Genomic DNA, 17,683 nt, shown 5'->3' with positions numbered 1-17,683 from the left:
ATTTAGGGATGTTTTTGTTGTTCTTATGTGCTATTGAGTCAAGTACAACTCATAGTGACTCTATGGACAACAGATCTGAACCTTGTCATATCTTATATAATCCTCATATTCTGTGATACACTCAAGACCATTGCTGCAGTCACTGTGTTAATCCACTTTGTTGAGGGCTTTCCTCTCCTTTGCCATCTCTCCACCCTTTCACACATGATGTATCTCTCAAAGGAATAACCTGCCCAAAGTATGTGAAACAAAACTTTATCATCTTTGCGTCCAAGGAGCACTCCGGCTGTGCTGTAAAGTAGCCTGCGACTCATAGCCACCACATGTACAACAGCCCTAAACCCTGCCTATCCTGTGGCAATCTCTCTGTCTCCAACACACCTACCACGACTATCCCAGTCACTGCATCAACCCACCTCATAGAGCGTCTTCCTCTCTAGCACTGTCCCTCCACCCTCCCAAGCATGAGGTCCTTCTCCAAGGATTGGTCCTTCACTGCAATATGACCAAAGAATGTCAGACGAGGCTTCAGAAACCTTGCCTCCAAGGAGCAGCCTCGTTTAACCCTCTCCAGGATGAACCTGTCTTTTTTTCTTAGCAGTCCATGGTATATTCAATACTCTTCTCCAACACTACAGCTCAAAGGCATCAATTCTCCTTCTATCATCCCTAGTCATTGTCCAGCTCTCTGATGTATAGCAAGTGATTGCAAAGACCATGGACTGTATCAGGCGCACCTTGGTCTCCATAGTGACAGCATTGCTCTTCAGTACTTTGGAGAGGTCTCTGACAGCAGATTTTCCCATTGCAATACGTCTTTTGATTTCCTGGCTGCTTGTGCCAAGACTGTTGACTGTAGAACCATGCAAAATAAAGCTGTTAACAGTCTCAATCTCTTCACCATCCCTCATGATGCTACCAATTAGCCCAGTGTTGAGAATCTTTGTTTTCTTGATATTGAGCCTCAATCCATATTGAAGACTGCATTCCTTCACTTTCTGCAGTGAGCGCTTCAGGTCCTCCTCAGTTTCAGAAAGCAGGGTTGTCATCTGCATAACGTAGATTGTTGGTAAGCCTTCCTGCAATCCTGATGCCACAATTCTCCTCATACAGCCCAGCTTCCTGGATAAGCTGATCTGCATAAAGATTGAAAAGGTATGGGGATAGGACACATCCCTGGCATACACCCTTCCCGATTTTGAACCATGCAGTGTTTCCTTGCTTGGCTCTGTGAACTGATTCACAACTGATCCTCCAATAAGTCTTTGGCAATTGTAAATAGTATGGCAAGACATTGCTTATCTTTCTCTTGTGGAGAAGTTAGTGGATTCAAATTGGATGTGAGAGACATGACCTTTTGGGCTAACAGTACAACTCCTTTAAAACTATGCCACCGGGGTTCCAAGATGGTGGCAGCAGAAACAACATGGTGAGCTGCGGGAGCAGCGGACCACCTGGAGGAGGGCCACCATGGCCTTCTACAGACCCCTGTTTATTGATAATTAAACAGTTAAGCACTTAATGACTGGTCTTCAGTTTGGATCAAGGCTCAACATCAGGAGATCAAGGATTCCCAGGGAGGAATGGGTGAGTCATGCAGCTCCAAGCTGCCAAGTCCACGCAGCTGCCGCAGCTCCATGAAGCTCCCACCGCCAGACCCCAGGGATCCCCTCACCAGAGATGGATGGTAGGCACCCCCTTCCCTCCCCCCAGGCTGGTGCAGTGAAGCCACCACACTGCAGCAGAATGGACTGGTTCTTGGGAGAATTCTTGGAACCAAGATGGCGGCTGCAAGAGAGAGCACAGCAGGATGGGGTTTCCCTGGGCAGGCCAGAGAAGAAGATTACTGATACAATGGGTTGATGAGAGTCTCCGTGAGCTGTCTACGACTCAATGACATTTAACTGTCTCAGGTCTGAGACAGCAGACATCCTAAATGCACCGCATCTTTTGATCTGCTGTCTGCCTTTGCCAAGAACTGTTTAGACCTGGAGGTGGGGTGGGGGGTCTGTTCACTACTCTCACGTCCCCTTCTCCACATATAAAGGAGGAGGGCAGTGACACATACTTCAAATTACAGTATGACCACTTATTGGGGTGGGGGTAATGGTGGCAGTACCAGAATTGGGGATGCTGTCTCTGGCCACATGGTCTTGAGTGAGGTGTGAGGTCCAGATTTTGGGGGGGCTGGAATTTGGTGGGGGAGTGTGCCAGCCAGCCCCGGGGATGTATCACCTGGCCCACAAGGGTTGTCATCCAGCCCTCAGGGTGGGCAGTTCATTCGGCCCCCTCTGGGCCATGGGCAGTGGGGCAAGCCATGCGTTTGGCCCCCGGTGGGTGGTGAGGTGAGCCTGCCCTCAGGGTGATCTCTTCAGCCTTCGGATTGTACCATCCAACCCCTGGGTAGAAAAAAATGCCTAGGATATACAGATAATTTTATCAAGGCTACTTTCCTCCACCCTGTTCCCCAGTATACTTGTAAGTAACACATCCAAAGCCCTTCTATTTGTAACTCACAAGTTTGTCCTCTCTAGATTTGCTCCTTTTTCTATAGGTAACCTTAACACTGAGTTTTACTCCAGACCTGACCCTGAACCCTGTTCCAGAGACAAAAAGGAAATACAACAGCCAGTTAAGGAACTAAAGTAGGATGGAGCCTCAGAGTTCAGTTAGCCATCCCCACTGGACCCACCTGGGAAAACACTTTGCAGTCCAGAGGGGAGTAAATGTCAGGAAAACATCCTCTAAAAGAACAAGAAGGCAAGCAGCTTCAACCCAAGACCACCAGTAAGGTGATAAAGTGTGTTCCCTTTCCCCCTTCACATCAACACCCCTGTTCAGCATGAAGAAGCCAGAGAGTCTGCACCCAGTTCCCAAATGAGAAACCCACAAGTGAAAAAGGCAGTCTGTTTAATCACCATTGGACTATGCGTACCATTGCCCTGAATCATCTGGTCTCCACTGGATGCTTTTTATTTCCTTCATCTGCTTCCCCCACCAATCAAATTGTGCAGCCTTGCAACTGTAGCCCCGCAATTTTTATCCCTGCCCATCCTCACCCTTCTGCTCCCAACCCTCACCTCTGTATATCTCCAACATGTTTTTCCCAATAAAATGTATAAAAACAAACAAAACAAAACTATGCCACCGATTCAGTCACAGCCGTTTGGGCAGAGCACATCCCCGCCACGGCCTCAGTGCAGGCCTGGTCCACCCGTCCTTGGCACAGCTCACCATGGCGACCACCAACCTAGAACACTTCCCAGGGAGACTGACATGGGCAAGTCCATGCTAATGAACATGCTCTTCAACACATCTTTGAGACTGAGGAGGCCAGCCACCATGAGGAGTGCGTGTACCTTCAGCCTCGGACCTACAACCTCCAAGAGAGTAATGTACATCTCAAGCTGATCATTGTGGATGTTCTGGGCTTTCGGGATAAGATCAATAAGGACGAGCGGCCCATCATTTATTACATTAGCATGCAGTTTGAAAACTATCTGCAAGAGGAGCTAAAGATCCGGTGCTCCCTCTTCAACTACCATGACTCGTGGATCCACATTTACCTCTACTTCATCACGCCCAAGGGCACTCCCTCAAGTCCCTGGACCTGGTGACCATGAAGAAGCTGGACAGTAAGGTGAACATTATTCCCATCTTTGCCAAGCTGACAGCATCTCCAAGAGTGAGTTCCACAAGTTCAAGATGAGCGAGCTGATCAGTAACAGGGTCCAGTTTCCCACGATGACAAAAGCTGTTGTTGAGATAAACAGTCATGAATGCATGCCTGCCCTTTGCCGTCGGGGGCAGAACTGAGGAGGTGAAGGTGGGGAACAAGCTTGTCTGAACATGACAGTGTCCCTGGGGAGTGGTCCAGGTGGAGAATGAGAACCACTCTAACTTCGTGAACCTCCAGGAGATGCTGATCCAGGTCAACATGGAAGACCTCCATAAGCAGATCCACAGTCAGCAGTATGAGCTCTACCGGCACTCCAAATTGGAGGAGATGGGCTTCCAGGACAGTGATGGTGACAGCCAGCCCTTCAGCCTCCAAGAGACCTATAAGGCCAAGAGAAAGGAATTCCTGAATGAACTTCAGAGGAAGGAGGAAGAGAAGAAACAGATGTTCATCAACAAAGTGAAGGAGACAAAGCTGGAGTTGAAGGGAAAGGAAACAGAACTCCATGAGAAGTTTGAGCACCTCAAGCAGGTTCACCAGGAGGAAAAGTGAAAGGTGGAGGAGAAGCGGTGGGAGCTGGAGGAAGAAACCAACGTCTTCAACCACAGGAAGGCAGCTGTGGAGGCCCTGCAGTCACAGGCATTTCATGCCACCTCAAAGCAACCTCTGAAGGACAAAGGCAAGAAGAATTAAAGCACGCACTAGCTTTACATGTCAAGAGCGACTTTAGACTTTCATGTGTTAAGTTCCTTGAGTTACACCTTGGGACCTTTCACCCCTAGCATGGTGTGAGGATGAACTGGGAGCAAATAGACTCCAGTGTTTACAGCCTTGCTGTCCCCACCTGCCCTGGCCCCAGGCCGCCCCTCTCTATGCAAACACATAAAAGCCATGAATGCTAGAACCCAAAACTGACAATGCTTATTTTTTTAAGAGCCACTGGCTGGTCTTCCATTTACAGTGTCACTATCCCTTGATGGAGCTGCCATGTGCCACTCTAGCAAAAGCTCCGACTGGCGATGCCAGGCCTAATTGTGCAGCGTCAAGATGGTACCTCACAGGGTGCCCTGGTGCGACCCTGGGGTCTGGTACACATGCTGCAAAGTTCACCCAAGTGTCCTTTATTTTACTTTTTTCTAACCTAGAGCTTAATTTAAATAATAACTTTTAAAACACTCCCAAATTTTTATTTTGACATGATTTTCCTAAGTAAGAAAGATCCCCTGATTTTTAAAAACTAAAACTGTCTCTGAACCTTTCTTATATGTATAAAGTACCCCTTTATATAGGGAGAGGTGGATAATAAACTTCCTGTCATGACAAAAAACAAACAAACAAAAAAAACCACTATGCCACCAGAGTCTGTTGTGAAAGAAAATCTTTACAGCAATGGAAGTTAATTTCTTCCTTGATGTGTTAGAAGTACTGGCTTTTTATTGACAATCGAGTCTATTACCCACAGTGTACATATTAATTTTGCACACATTTGATAAATGTTGATCGTTGTAGAGGGGCTTCAGGCCTTTTGTTCATAGGGTCAGAATGATTCATGTTCTACTTGAAGACAATCAGACAATCAACAACAAATATATATATATAAAATTAAAAGGGACTCCACAGATTTCTAGCTCTTTAACTCTTTTCTATCTGGTTCTCTGCCCTGAAATTTCCAGCTAGCATATCTGACTTTTGATAGTTTTTTCCTACTCAGTGGAATGACCAGACCATTTGTGGGTTCTGCCTTTCTGTGCTGCTGTCTCCTTACACGGAAATCTAGAGTTGCTCCTTCTTGTCTTAATAATTACTGTTCTGTGCTGCTTGCCATCCAATGTCCAAACGTTTGTTCCACATTATTTTTTAACTTTTAAATTTTTTTAGTGATAATGTAATCAAATTCTCCTTTGTGTGATAGAATAGAAATACTGTACTTTTATAGTGTTAATAAATAGATTTTGTTTGTTAACATGATTCAGACCCTGTAATTAATAAACATTAACGTATTCACAGTTGGCTTTAGACAGAAAACTCTATTCTAGGGTTATATCTGCTCTGGTGGTTTAGTGGGTAAAGAGTTGGGCTGCAAACCTACAGAAAGGTAGTTCAAATCTACCAGCTGCTCCACAGAAGAAAGATGGGCAATAACCTCCTGTGTAATTTACAGCCTCGGAAAACTAATTGAAAGGTCAGCTATGAGCCAGTTCTGACTTGACAGCATATAACAATAGCAATGACAAGGCTACAGCCTTCTAGGTTTAAATATACTGTATTATAGAATGAGTCTTTCACTCTACATTTCCAGGAAACAGTTCTTAAATTCACTCCAACTTTGTAGGCAACACATGATCATGTCTTGTTAGGTACTATGGAATTGATTCTGATTCATACCAATCTTATGTGTAAAAGATTGAAACCTTACCCAATCCTGCACCATCCTCGTAATTTCTGCTTTGTTGCAGTTACTGTGCTGTTTCATTTCCTGAAGATTTTTCTCTCCTCTGGCCCTCTGATTTTCTGAATATTATGTCGTTCCTCAGGGGCTGAACATACATATCACATTCCACTACATTTTGGTCAATTTCTACCACTCATCTACTATTTGAGGCACTTTGGTAGTCTGCATGTTAGTGTGATGATAGAAGCTCTACCACAACTATTTTAAATACCAGCAAGGTCACTTGCATCGAGCAAGTTTCGGCAGAACTTTGAGACTTAGTCTAAGAAGTAGGACTAGCCATCCACTTCTGAAATAATAAGCCCTCAAAAACCTTATGAAAAGCAGCAGAATATTGTTCAATATTGTTCTAGAATATGAGCCACTTATGTTGAAATGCATTCAAAATAGGTTGAAAGGCATTCAAAATAGAACTGGAGAGTAGCTGCCTCCTCAAAGTAGAGTCTTTTTACTGATACAGATGGAGCAAAATTTTACTTAGTGAAGGACCTTCATTTGCTGATGTGGCAAGACTCAAAATGAGGAGACACAGCTGCAAAGATCCATTAAAAAATCATAGACCGTATACTTCTCTTTAAAGTAATTTCTTTTTTTTATTTAGAGAATACTTTATTAGTTTCTGTAATCAAACCCATGTAGATAAGACCTTACATATTTAATACAGTGCGTTACCCCTGTACAAATGGAAAAAAAAATTTAACATTTCTAGACCAATATGGCTGTTAATTTCTGTACAATGCCAACTCAACACGGTACAACTGGGATACTTTTTCCAAAGTTGACAGCACAGCTAGTTTCCAAAAATTCAAATTATATATATATAAAAGACCAATCGCAGTGTTTTATGCATCAATAGCAGCAACAGCTTTTCCAGGCTCTGCAGTCATCGGAACAAAAATAATAGACATCCAGCACACTCCATTAAAAAAAAAGTACAAAACAAAAATCTCAGAAAACAGCAAAATTCTGTTACTGTTGTGGTACCTGGCACCAGTTTGGTTTTTTTTTTTTAAGCTTCTCAATCATCATCTGGAAAGAAAACATTCTAGAATAACATCATTTAAAAAAAACAAAACAAAAACAGCTCTGATATAGCACGGTCACTATTACATATCATAAAGCAGGTACAAGATATTTTACATTCACAGAAGTATGATACAGTACGGTCCTACATCTATAATACTAGAGGATACAATTAAAAAGGCATTATTTGAGACTTGATTCTACTTTTCCAGCAGAGGGTCCAAAGGATGGTGTGACATAGCTCTGGTACAGAAATGCACCCCTTCTAGACAGGATTTCCTTTCATTAGTGGCACAGTTCTAAGTACTCATTACTCTTCATGAATATCAGCTAAAAACCGTTAAAAAGAAAAGTCCCGCCCAAAATGAAAACAACAACAAAAAAATCTCATTGGATCCATACAAAGAAGACCAAGTGGAGGCAAGCAGTACACTCAACCTAACTATTATTTTACCAAATCTGTTATGCTTGGATGGTGAGAGCTTCACAGAAGAAAAGGAGATGACCACATAACACTTCAAGGCTCTGGACCACAACCAAAAACAGCATCACTTCAAACACAAGCAGCAGCTAAACAGTGCTTATTTAGAGATGTTCAAGGATGCTGACACTAATTCTTAATCACCTGCTCACTCATTCAGGAAGAAGGGGAGATCAGTTATTCTCCTTTGATTGTGTCAACTCAAACACCATGTTACAAAATAAGCAAGCTGCCATAATGAAAAATAAGGCTCCTCTATCCAGCACCAATTATCTTCAGTTCTTCACCACCAAGGCTACAAATGCTATAAGCATATGAAGAGAACACAGGAAGCAAAGAAACCACATCTCCAGTAGTAGCACATTGTTCGAGTTGAACTATTCCTTTGTCGGGTTATTTCTGGTGTTTCATTCTAATCATAAGGAATTTAGTTCTAAATTATGCACTCAAAGAATGTGTGCACGTATCTTTATATAAATTCTGACTGTAGATGCATGGCCATCAACAGAGCGTGTGTTATATAGTAGGTGCAAGTTTGCAAAGCCTCATTTTACTGGTGCAGCAGCAGTGCTAAAGTAATTTCTGTAGATCTAAAACTGCACTACTTTGACTCATCATTGGTCAACGTGTTCCAAGCCTTTTGTGAATTCACACAAGACTATATGGTAGACAGAGAATAAATTGTAAATGTTACCAGTAAATAAATTTTGAAATGTTATAATTAAAGAAGAAGCTATGTTGAGGAAACAATAAATATCCGCTAATATAGTGGAGGGGGAGAGGCTGGGCACTCTCCTTCTGTGTGATTAACTGCCTCTAAAAACCTGCCAGAGGGTGAGCTATGGGTCAGTTCCAACTCTATGGTACACAACAACAATATAGTGATGCTTCTAGAATATTCCTTAAGTTTATGAAGATAGTGTGCTAATAACTAGTCTCTATTTTTAAGGATATATATTTTAATTTTATATCGGTTTGCATACAAAATTTGAATACTTTGTTTCATTCATGTACATTGTGTTTCACACATTCTTTCATTAATTTTGTGTTTCATATGATCATTCCCATACAGTGCACTTTATAAAACCAATCACCAATTATCTATACCCCCTATTACCCCATGTTTTCAGATCCCCATTGAATATTTCCTGATTCTATCACCCTCACCCTCTGCCCATCAAACTCTGTGACCCAGTGATTAACAGCGACCCCTTCTCAGTTCCCCTATGCCTTCCTCTTTCTGCTTTGGACTTTTGTACACACCTTATTACTTAGCTTTCTATTTTTACAATAATGGTCTTTGGTCTCTAGCCTCTCCCATGTTATATAATATTTTTAAAAATTGTTGCTCCTGAGTGATGCCTAGTATTTCATCATATGAATGTACCACAAATTCATAATCCATTCATTCGTACATGGACAATGTGGCTTTTCCCATTTTCTTGTTTTTGTGAATAATGCTACTATAAACATTGGTGTACAAATCTCCATTTGGTTTTCTATTTTCTTCAGGGTCTATTCCTAACAATGAAATAGCTGGGCCATATGAAATTTCTATATTCCACTTTTTGAGAAAATGTCAAAACTAAAAGCTAGTCAATGTGGAAACAAAAACTTTTTCAACAAATGGTGCTGGCCAAACTGAAATTCTGCCTACAGAAAGTTGAAGCAGGATCCATATCAGCACCACAACAAAATAATATCAGGGTTTTTTTTATTGTTTAAAGTTAAGATGCTTGCTCAAACCCTTTGTATGCCTTTCTTCTGTGTTCCTGAGATTAAAAGTGACCTGTAAAGTTCAACTTGAATTGGGCTTCCGATCTTTCTATTTATCTGAGAGTTGGACAATGAATAATGATGACAGAAGAAGAATTGGTGCTTTTAAGTTGTGGTGTTAAAAAGAAAGCTGAATATTCCATGGAATACCAAAAGGACAAACAGAAATGTCTTGTAAATAGTTTAGGGAATGTTCATTGGGGGCAAAGATGGTGAAACTTCATCTCACATACTTTGCGCATGTTGCTAGGAGAGGCTATTCCTTGAAAGAGGACATTATGCTCAGAAGGATGGAAGATCAGCAAAAGAGTTCTTTCTTTTGGGAATACCCTCAATGAGATGGATCGATACAGTGACTACAGGAATGAGTTCGAGTATATCAGAGTAGATGAGGATGGCACAGGCTAGAACAGGGTTCAGATCTTTTCTTCATAGGATCGTTGTAAGTCATGACTTAATAGCACCTAACAAAAACAACCATTCTAAACTCACTCATTGTTACTTTCTGCACATTCACTGCTCTTGAACTGAGAGGATTAATTTATGAGGCCTCTCATCTATATATGTAATGGCCTTTCATCTCATGGGCTTCCACATACAACTCCTCTGACCAGAACACTGTTCCTTTACCTTTTAACTCAGGATTCATGTTTCATTCTAAGTGTTACTCGCTCAGAAAATCTTCCCCCAAACTCCAGGTTTGGCCGTGAGAACTTTCAAAGAAATCAAATCTGCTGACATTGAGTGGATTTTAACTTATGGCAGCCCTATGTTTTACCGAATAGAACTACTTCATAGGGGTTTTTGTGATTGTCATCTTTACAGAGCAGTTCGCTAGGCCTTTGTTCTGTGGAGCACTGAATGAGTTTCTAACAGCAAACTTTCAGGTTAGCAGCCAATCATAAATTGCTTGTACCACCAGAGACCCTATAATTTCCTCCTTACTGCATTTGTTACGTTTTGCAGCTGCCACTTTTTTTTTTTTTGCAATATCTAAAGCACTTTATTGAACATCTGGAAGAGCAGAGAAAATTCTCTCAAAAACTGCCTCCCTGCCTAAGGATGGCTATTGGTTTGTTTTTTTTCTTTTTTTAATTTAGTTTGTTTATTTTTCATTTCAATGAACATCTACAGAGATTTTGGAATTCCATTCATTCATTGTTGCACCCTTCTCCCCGCACAAACACCCCCCCCCCCGGGCAGCTGCCAATTTTAATGTCGGTACATCCCTACTCTGTGAAGGAAGACATCTGTTTTATCACAGGGTAACCAAAACCTAACAAACAGTGCATGATTAAAAGAATTGATGCCTTTGAGTTGAGGTGTTAGAGAAGAGAACGGAATATTCCATGGACTGCCAAAAGTCTCTCAAATGAATTGTTGAAGAGGCAGATTTACATGTCACATTGGCTAAGTACAGCACAGGTTCTTCAGCCAGAATGCTTAGGTTCTGATTTCAGCAGTGTTATTTTAGTAGTTGTATCTCAATTCCTCTCAAATTAATTGCTGTCAAGTGGGAAACAACTGATAGCTGACTCTCCAGAAGGTTTTTTGAAGCTGTAAATAGCACAGGAGAAGATTGCCCATATTTCTCCTGAGAAACCAATGGTGTTTTTGAACCACAGAGAGATGTCACCTTTGGGTTAGTAGCATGATGCTGTCTGGACTGCACCACCAAAATGCCCTGTGTGGGAGTATATAGGGAGGGAAAATTGCTATTTCTTACACACCTCTGTTACTTCATCTGTAAAATGAGGATAATAAATAGCCTATATCCATAGGGTTGCAGTATTAAATATTTAAGTAATAAGACCAATGCCTTAGATGTAATTAGTTGGTTTAGGTCACTTACAGATTATTTCCAACATAGATAGTATGATCTAGAAGGAATTCTAATGGTATCTACAGTCTAACAGCTGTTTCATATAAATGAGAGTTCTTTCAGGTCCCAGGACTAAATAGTGGTCTGAGTGGGTCTAGAACCTCAAACCTCTGATTTTCATCTTATTCTCATACTCCTGTTTCACAGATACTTGGCTTGAATCATGGAGGAATACAGGACCCTCCCTGCCTTCCTGTTGAGCCAGATGAGAGAACCATTTTCTTTTCACCTCCTGTTGTTACTGAATTGAGCTGATGAACAACAGTGTCCTTGGAGAAATCTGACCTCTGAATCAGTAGCTACTGTGCTTTACCTGGGGGAAATCCTTTCAACCATTATTATTTTGTTTTAAAATATTACACATATTTGGATGTAGAGCCTTTCTTGACTTGTTAGATAGCAAAGTTATAATTAGATATTACCCAGCTACATTGCTATTTAAATTTGATGGTGCATTTATCTTTTCACACATGCTTAGCAACCTGCAAATTTCAGACTTTTTAATTTCCTTTCCTAATCATTAGGGAGCATTATTAACATTGACCAAAATATCTGATCTTCAGTGTTTTGTAAATAACAATTGCCAAAAGGTGCTGGTTCACATTAAACAAAATGCTTCAAAGATGGATTTTTAGAATGCAGTCATTCAGTTACATTCATATTAAGATTCATGGCATAGCTTGGGCCCTGATTTGGTAGTGATTGCTAATGTAAATTTGCTTTGGAGAAAGATTAAGTACAAAATACATACTATCAGGGTGCAATTTGATTGTGGTGCTTCCCCCTTCCACTTTTTACTATTATAAATAATGAAGGATATTGAAGATGGTTCAGCATATTTAACTGGATATCATTTCATATCCCAAAAGTATTAGTTTTTAAATGCTGCATCTGCCTGTTGTCTTCTGGGATTAGGAGATGCCTGAAATATTTAAAATCTTTGCTTTATTCTCTTTTCTTTTCCATGTTTACTTTGTTTATCCTCATTCATATGATATTATTTACTCAGAATACAGATTAAATAGGCATGGAAAAAGGATATAACCTTAATGCCAATCTGACATAATAAAGATACTTGCTTAAAGTAATTAATAACAGAATATGTCTATTAATATTTTATTGACATGAAAAGGCATTTGAGTGTGTAGATAATAACAAGTTATGGCTAAAAGTGAGAAGATGGAAATCCCAGAAACCTTAATTGTGTTCATGAGAAACCTATAGTAGATCAAGAGGCTATTGTGTGAACAGAGTGAGAGGAACACTACATGGTTTAAATTTAAGAAATGTGTGTGTCTACCACAACAAGATAAAGGTAAATAATCCAATTGAAAAATAGGCATAGGATATGAACAGACACTTCACCAAAGAAGACATTCAGATGGAAAACAAACACATGAAGAAATGTTCAAAATCCCTTACTCTAAGAGAGATACAAATCAAAACAACTAAGAATAGCAACATTTAAGAAAGCAGCAAACATCAAATGCTGGTGAGGTTGTGCAGAAACTAGAACCTTATTCACTTTTGGTGGGAGTGTAAAATGGTGCAACTACTATGGAACACTGTATGGTGTTTTCTCAAAAAGTTACAAATAGAAATACCATTTGACCCAACAATTCCAATACTGGGAATATACCCTAAAGAAACCATAACCACCATCCAAGCAGATATATGCACATCCATGTTTATTGCGGCTTTGTTCACAATAGCAAAGAGTTAGAAACAACCCAAATGTCCATCAACAAATGAATTGATAGAGAAGCTCTGGTATAGTCACACAATGGAATACTATGCTTCATTATAAAACAAAGAACTCATGAAATATTATACAAAATGGATGACCCTGGAGGACATTATACTGTGTGAAATAACTTATTGCCAAAAGGACAAATATTGTATAGGGCCACTACTGTAAAACGGGACTGACATTGTGGGTTTGAGAGGAGACTAAGAAAAAGGGAATAAATAATGTATACTGCATTGAAACATGAGGGAGAGAACTGTTTTAAAGCGATATAATTAGGTATTATTATTATGACAGGAGTCCAGAATAAAGGCTGCTTAGTGGAGTGGAGTTGTGGAGAGGGATTGTATAACAATGTAAGAATTTTTCTTTTACTTTTCAAAGAGAAGAGTGAATTGGGGAGGGGGGGAGGTGTGGGCAGGGAGAAAAATGCAACAATGAATGAATGTAAATCCAGAGTCTCTGTAAACATTCATTAAAATGAATAATAAAAAAAGAAAGGTGTGTCAGGGTTGTTTCCTTTCTGCATATCTAATTAATCTTTATGCTGAACAAATTATTTGGCTGCCCTGGAAGTTGTACCAGGAAATCTGGAGGACAGCCAGCTGGCCAACTGATTGGAAGAGATTAGTATTTGTTCCCATTCCAAAGAAAGGTGACCCAACAGAGTATGGAAATTATCGAACTATATCATTGATATCACGTGCAAGCAAGATTCTGCTGAAAATGATCCAAAAACATTTGGAACAATATGTCAAGAGAGAACCGCCAGATGTGCAGGCTGGATTTAGAAGAGGTTGTGGTACTAGGGATATTATAGCTAATGTTAGATGGATCTTGACAGAAATCAGAGAATACCAGAAGAATGTCTATCTGTGCTTCATCGACTGTGCAAAGGCTTTTGACTGTGTGGATCACAACAAGCTATGGCTGACTCTGAGAAGAATGGGAATCCCAGAACATTTGATTGTGCTAACGTGAAATCTATACTTGGACCAAGAGGCAGTCGTCAGAACAGAGCAGAGAGACGCTGGATGTTTCAAAATCAAGGAAGAGGTCACTCAGGGATGTATTTTGTCTCCATACCTTTTCAATCTCTATGCAGAACAGATCATCCGAGATGCTGGGCTGTAAGAGGAGGAACGAGGAACGTGGAAGAATCATCAACAGCCTACGTTATGCAAATGACACAACCCTGCTTGCTGAAACCGAGGAGGACCTGAAGCGCTTGCTGCAGGACTGCAGTCTTCAATATGGATTGATGCTCAACATCAAGAAAACAAAGATTCTCACCACTGGGCCAATTAACAGCATCCGTATGGATGGTGAAGAGATTGAGATAGTTAACCGTTTTAGTTTGCTTGGTTCCACAGCCAACATTCTTGGTAACAGCAGCTAGGAAATCAGGAGACGCATTGCATTGAGAAAGTCAACTATGAGGGACCTCTCAAAAATGCTGAAGAGCAATGACATCAGGTTGGAGACTAAGGTGAGCCTGATCCAGGCTATAGTCTTTGCATGCTATGCATCAGAGATTTGGACAGTGAATAGGGATGATAGAGAATTGATGCCTTTGAGCTGTGGTGCTGGAGAAGAATATTGAATATACCATGGACTGCTAGGAGAACAAACAGGTTTGTCCTGGAGAAGGTGAAGCCGGAATGCTCCTTGGAGTCAAGGATTCTGAAGCTTCGTCTGACATACTTTGGGCGTGTTGCAAGGAGGGACTGGTCCTTGGAGAGGGACATCATGTTTGGGACAGTGGAGAGGTGGCACAGGAAAGGAAGACCCTCAATGAGACGGATCGATTCTGTGAGTGGAGTGGTGGGAATGAGTGTGTCTGAGATAGCGAGGTTGGCACAGGATAGAATGGCGTTTAGGGCTCTTGTACATAGGGTCACTATGAGTTGCAAGTGACTTGATGGCACATATGAACAATAACAAATGAAGAAGAATGTGGTGGTGTCAGGATATAAGGAAGATTCATCAATACTGTTAGTTATGCAAAAAACACAACCTTACTTGCTGAAAGTGAGGAAAACTTGGAACACTTGCTGCAGATCAAAGAATACAACCTTCAATATGCATTGTACCTTAACATCAAGAAAACAGATCTTCTCACCACTGAATTGATTGGAAATATCATAATAGATGCAGAAGAGATTGAAACTGTCAATGACTTCAACTTACTTCAATCTACGCCCTTAGTACCAGCAGCCAGAAGATCAGGAGACATATTGCTTTGGGAAAGTTTGCAGTCAGAGACCTCTCCAAATTATTGAGGAACAATGATGTTAGTTTGAGGATTAAAGTGAGCCTGATTCAGGCCATGGTCTTTTCATCACTTGCTAGATATCTGAGAACTAGAGAAAGAATTAAAATCACAGGAGAATTGATGTCTTTGAACTTTGGTGTTGGGGAAGAGTACTGAATATCCCTGGAATGCCTAAAGAAAAAACAAGTATGTCTTGGATAAGGTGCAGTAGGAGTGCTCCTTTGACACAAGTATAATAAAGTTTGGTCTCACATACTTTGAGCATTTTGCTAGGAAAATATATTCCTTAGAGAAGGACATAATATTTGAAAAAGTGAAAGGCTGGCTAAACAGAAGAAGACTATTAATCAGGTGGATTGACACAGTGACTGTAGCAATGATGGCACAGGTTAGGACGGGGTTCAGATTTGTTGTTCATAGGGTTGCTATGGGCTGTACTAGACCTGACAGCACCTAACAGCAACAATAACAACCTCCTCTATCCTCATCCTTCCCTCCTGTCCTTCAATTAATTATTCAGCTTATAAACTTTGATGTCAGACTAATTGCTAAGTGCTAAGGACAGTTCTGATTCTTACAAAACTTATTCAAGTGAGGAGAGAAAAGTGGGAAACCGACAGTTAAATTGTGTCCCTTGACTCCTGTCCCAACAACTATCAAGGTATGTATAGTAAATCCTTGCTTCTAGAATTGTAGTTTCAATTCTGTTGGGGATAGATTAGTGTAGGAAATATCTTAAATAAACTTCTTTTGAGATATAAAAATAGAAAATAAAGCAACAACCATGAAAGCAGAGAGACAGAAGAGAGATGCCAAGCCATATGAAGATGGCTGAGTAAAGAAGTAGAAAAGAAACAAGGGCCTTCCCCAGATCTGAAAGGGGTAAAATGTATGCCCTCGAGAAAGCACCCTGAATTCATACTGCTAGTCTCCTAGATTGTGAAAAACAAATTTCTGTATCTTGAACCATCCCTTAGTTAGTAGATGATTTATTTCAAGGTTTCTTTTTTTACTTCCTCGTGTGTGTGTGTGTGTGTGTGTGTGTGTGTGAGAGAGAGAGAGAGAGAGAACGAGAGAACTTATTATAAGACATAACTCAGAATGTACTTGGTTTCACACATAGTTTGTTTTGTTTTGGAAAGTTAACCAAAAGGTTGGAGGTTTGAATTCATCAGCCTTCCCATAAAGATTTTCATTTTTATGTATACTCTTTTTTCTGTATGTGTGTCTACTGGTTTATTTGCAAAGTTCATATACATTGTGTTTCACACTATTCTTCATTGACATTGTTTTTCATACAATCATTCTCATGTATTATGTTTTATAAAACTAACCACTATTGGACCTTGCCCATAATTACTCTATCTTTTCACCTGGATTCTTCCCATTTCCTTTTCTCAAAACTTCCACCCATCAAACTGTGTAGCCCTGTGGTTTTACTCCTATCCAACCTATGCCCTCCCTCCCTTGAGTTCCCATCCCTGTGTTAATAAGTTATCCTTCTATTTTTATAATAATGGTCTTATGCAGTATTTGTCCTTATAAGACTGCATTAGTTCACTTTTAAAAATAGCCCTAGTGGTGTAATAGCTTCAAAGTTAGGATGTTGTTGTTACATGCCATCAAGTGACCTTCTACTCATAGTGACCCTACATACAACAGCCTTAAATTTTGCTCTATCCTGTGCCAATCTTTTTGTCTCAGATATACCTATTCCCATTACCCCAGTCACTGAATCAAGCCATCTCCTTGAGGGTCTTCCTCTCTGGCTCTGTCGCTACACCCTCCCAAGCATGACATCCCTCTCCAAGGACTGCTCCCGCCTTGCAACAGGTCCAAGGTATGGCTTCAAATGAAGTGTCAGAATTTTTGCCTCCAAGGAGCAGACTGATATCAGCCTTTCTGGGACAAACTTGTTCTTCTAGCAGTCCATTCAATACTCTTCTTCAGCACCATACCTCAAAGGCATCAATGCTTCTTCTATAATCCCTGGTCAATGTCCAGTTTTCTAAGACATAACAAGTAATTGCTAACATTAAGGTCTGGATCAAGTGCCCCTTACTCTCCAGACTGACACAGTTGCTCTTCAATAGTTTGGACAGGCCTCTGACAGCAGACTTCCCCAATGCAATTCATCTTTTAGTTTCTTGGCTGCTGGTTCCAAGAATGTTGATTGTGGAGTTAAGCAAACTAAAGCTTTTTTTAAATAATTTTTTATTTTTATTTTTTTTTACAGAGGTTTTGGATTTCCATTCATTCATTGCCGCAATTTTCTCCCTTCCCCCCCCTCCCCACCAGCTCGCTTCCCCCTCCGAAGAGAGAAAAAAGAAAAAAAATTCCTTCATTAGTATACAATTCCCACGTCCCT

The 17,683-nt window shown here is 40.6% G+C and overlaps 1 pseudogene; it reads left to right on the top strand.

Moving 5' to 3' along the window:
• Window positions 1-3,273: 3,273 nt before the first annotated feature.
• On the top strand, window positions 3,274-4,656 carry LOC102864984 (annotated as a pseudogene).
• Window positions 4,657-17,683: the final 13,027 nt, after the last annotated feature.

This window comes from Elephantulus edwardii, unplaced genomic scaffold (assembly GCF_000299155.1).
Source record: "Elephantulus edwardii isolate Elephantulus edwardi_28Jun2011 unplaced genomic scaffold, EleEdw1.0 scaffold00337, whole genome shotgun sequence".
Lineage (NCBI taxonomy): Eukaryota > Metazoa > Chordata > Mammalia > Macroscelidea > Macroscelididae > Elephantulus > Elephantulus edwardii.
Note: the sequence above shows the minus strand (reverse complement) of the source record. Positions and strands in the feature narration are given on the sequence as shown.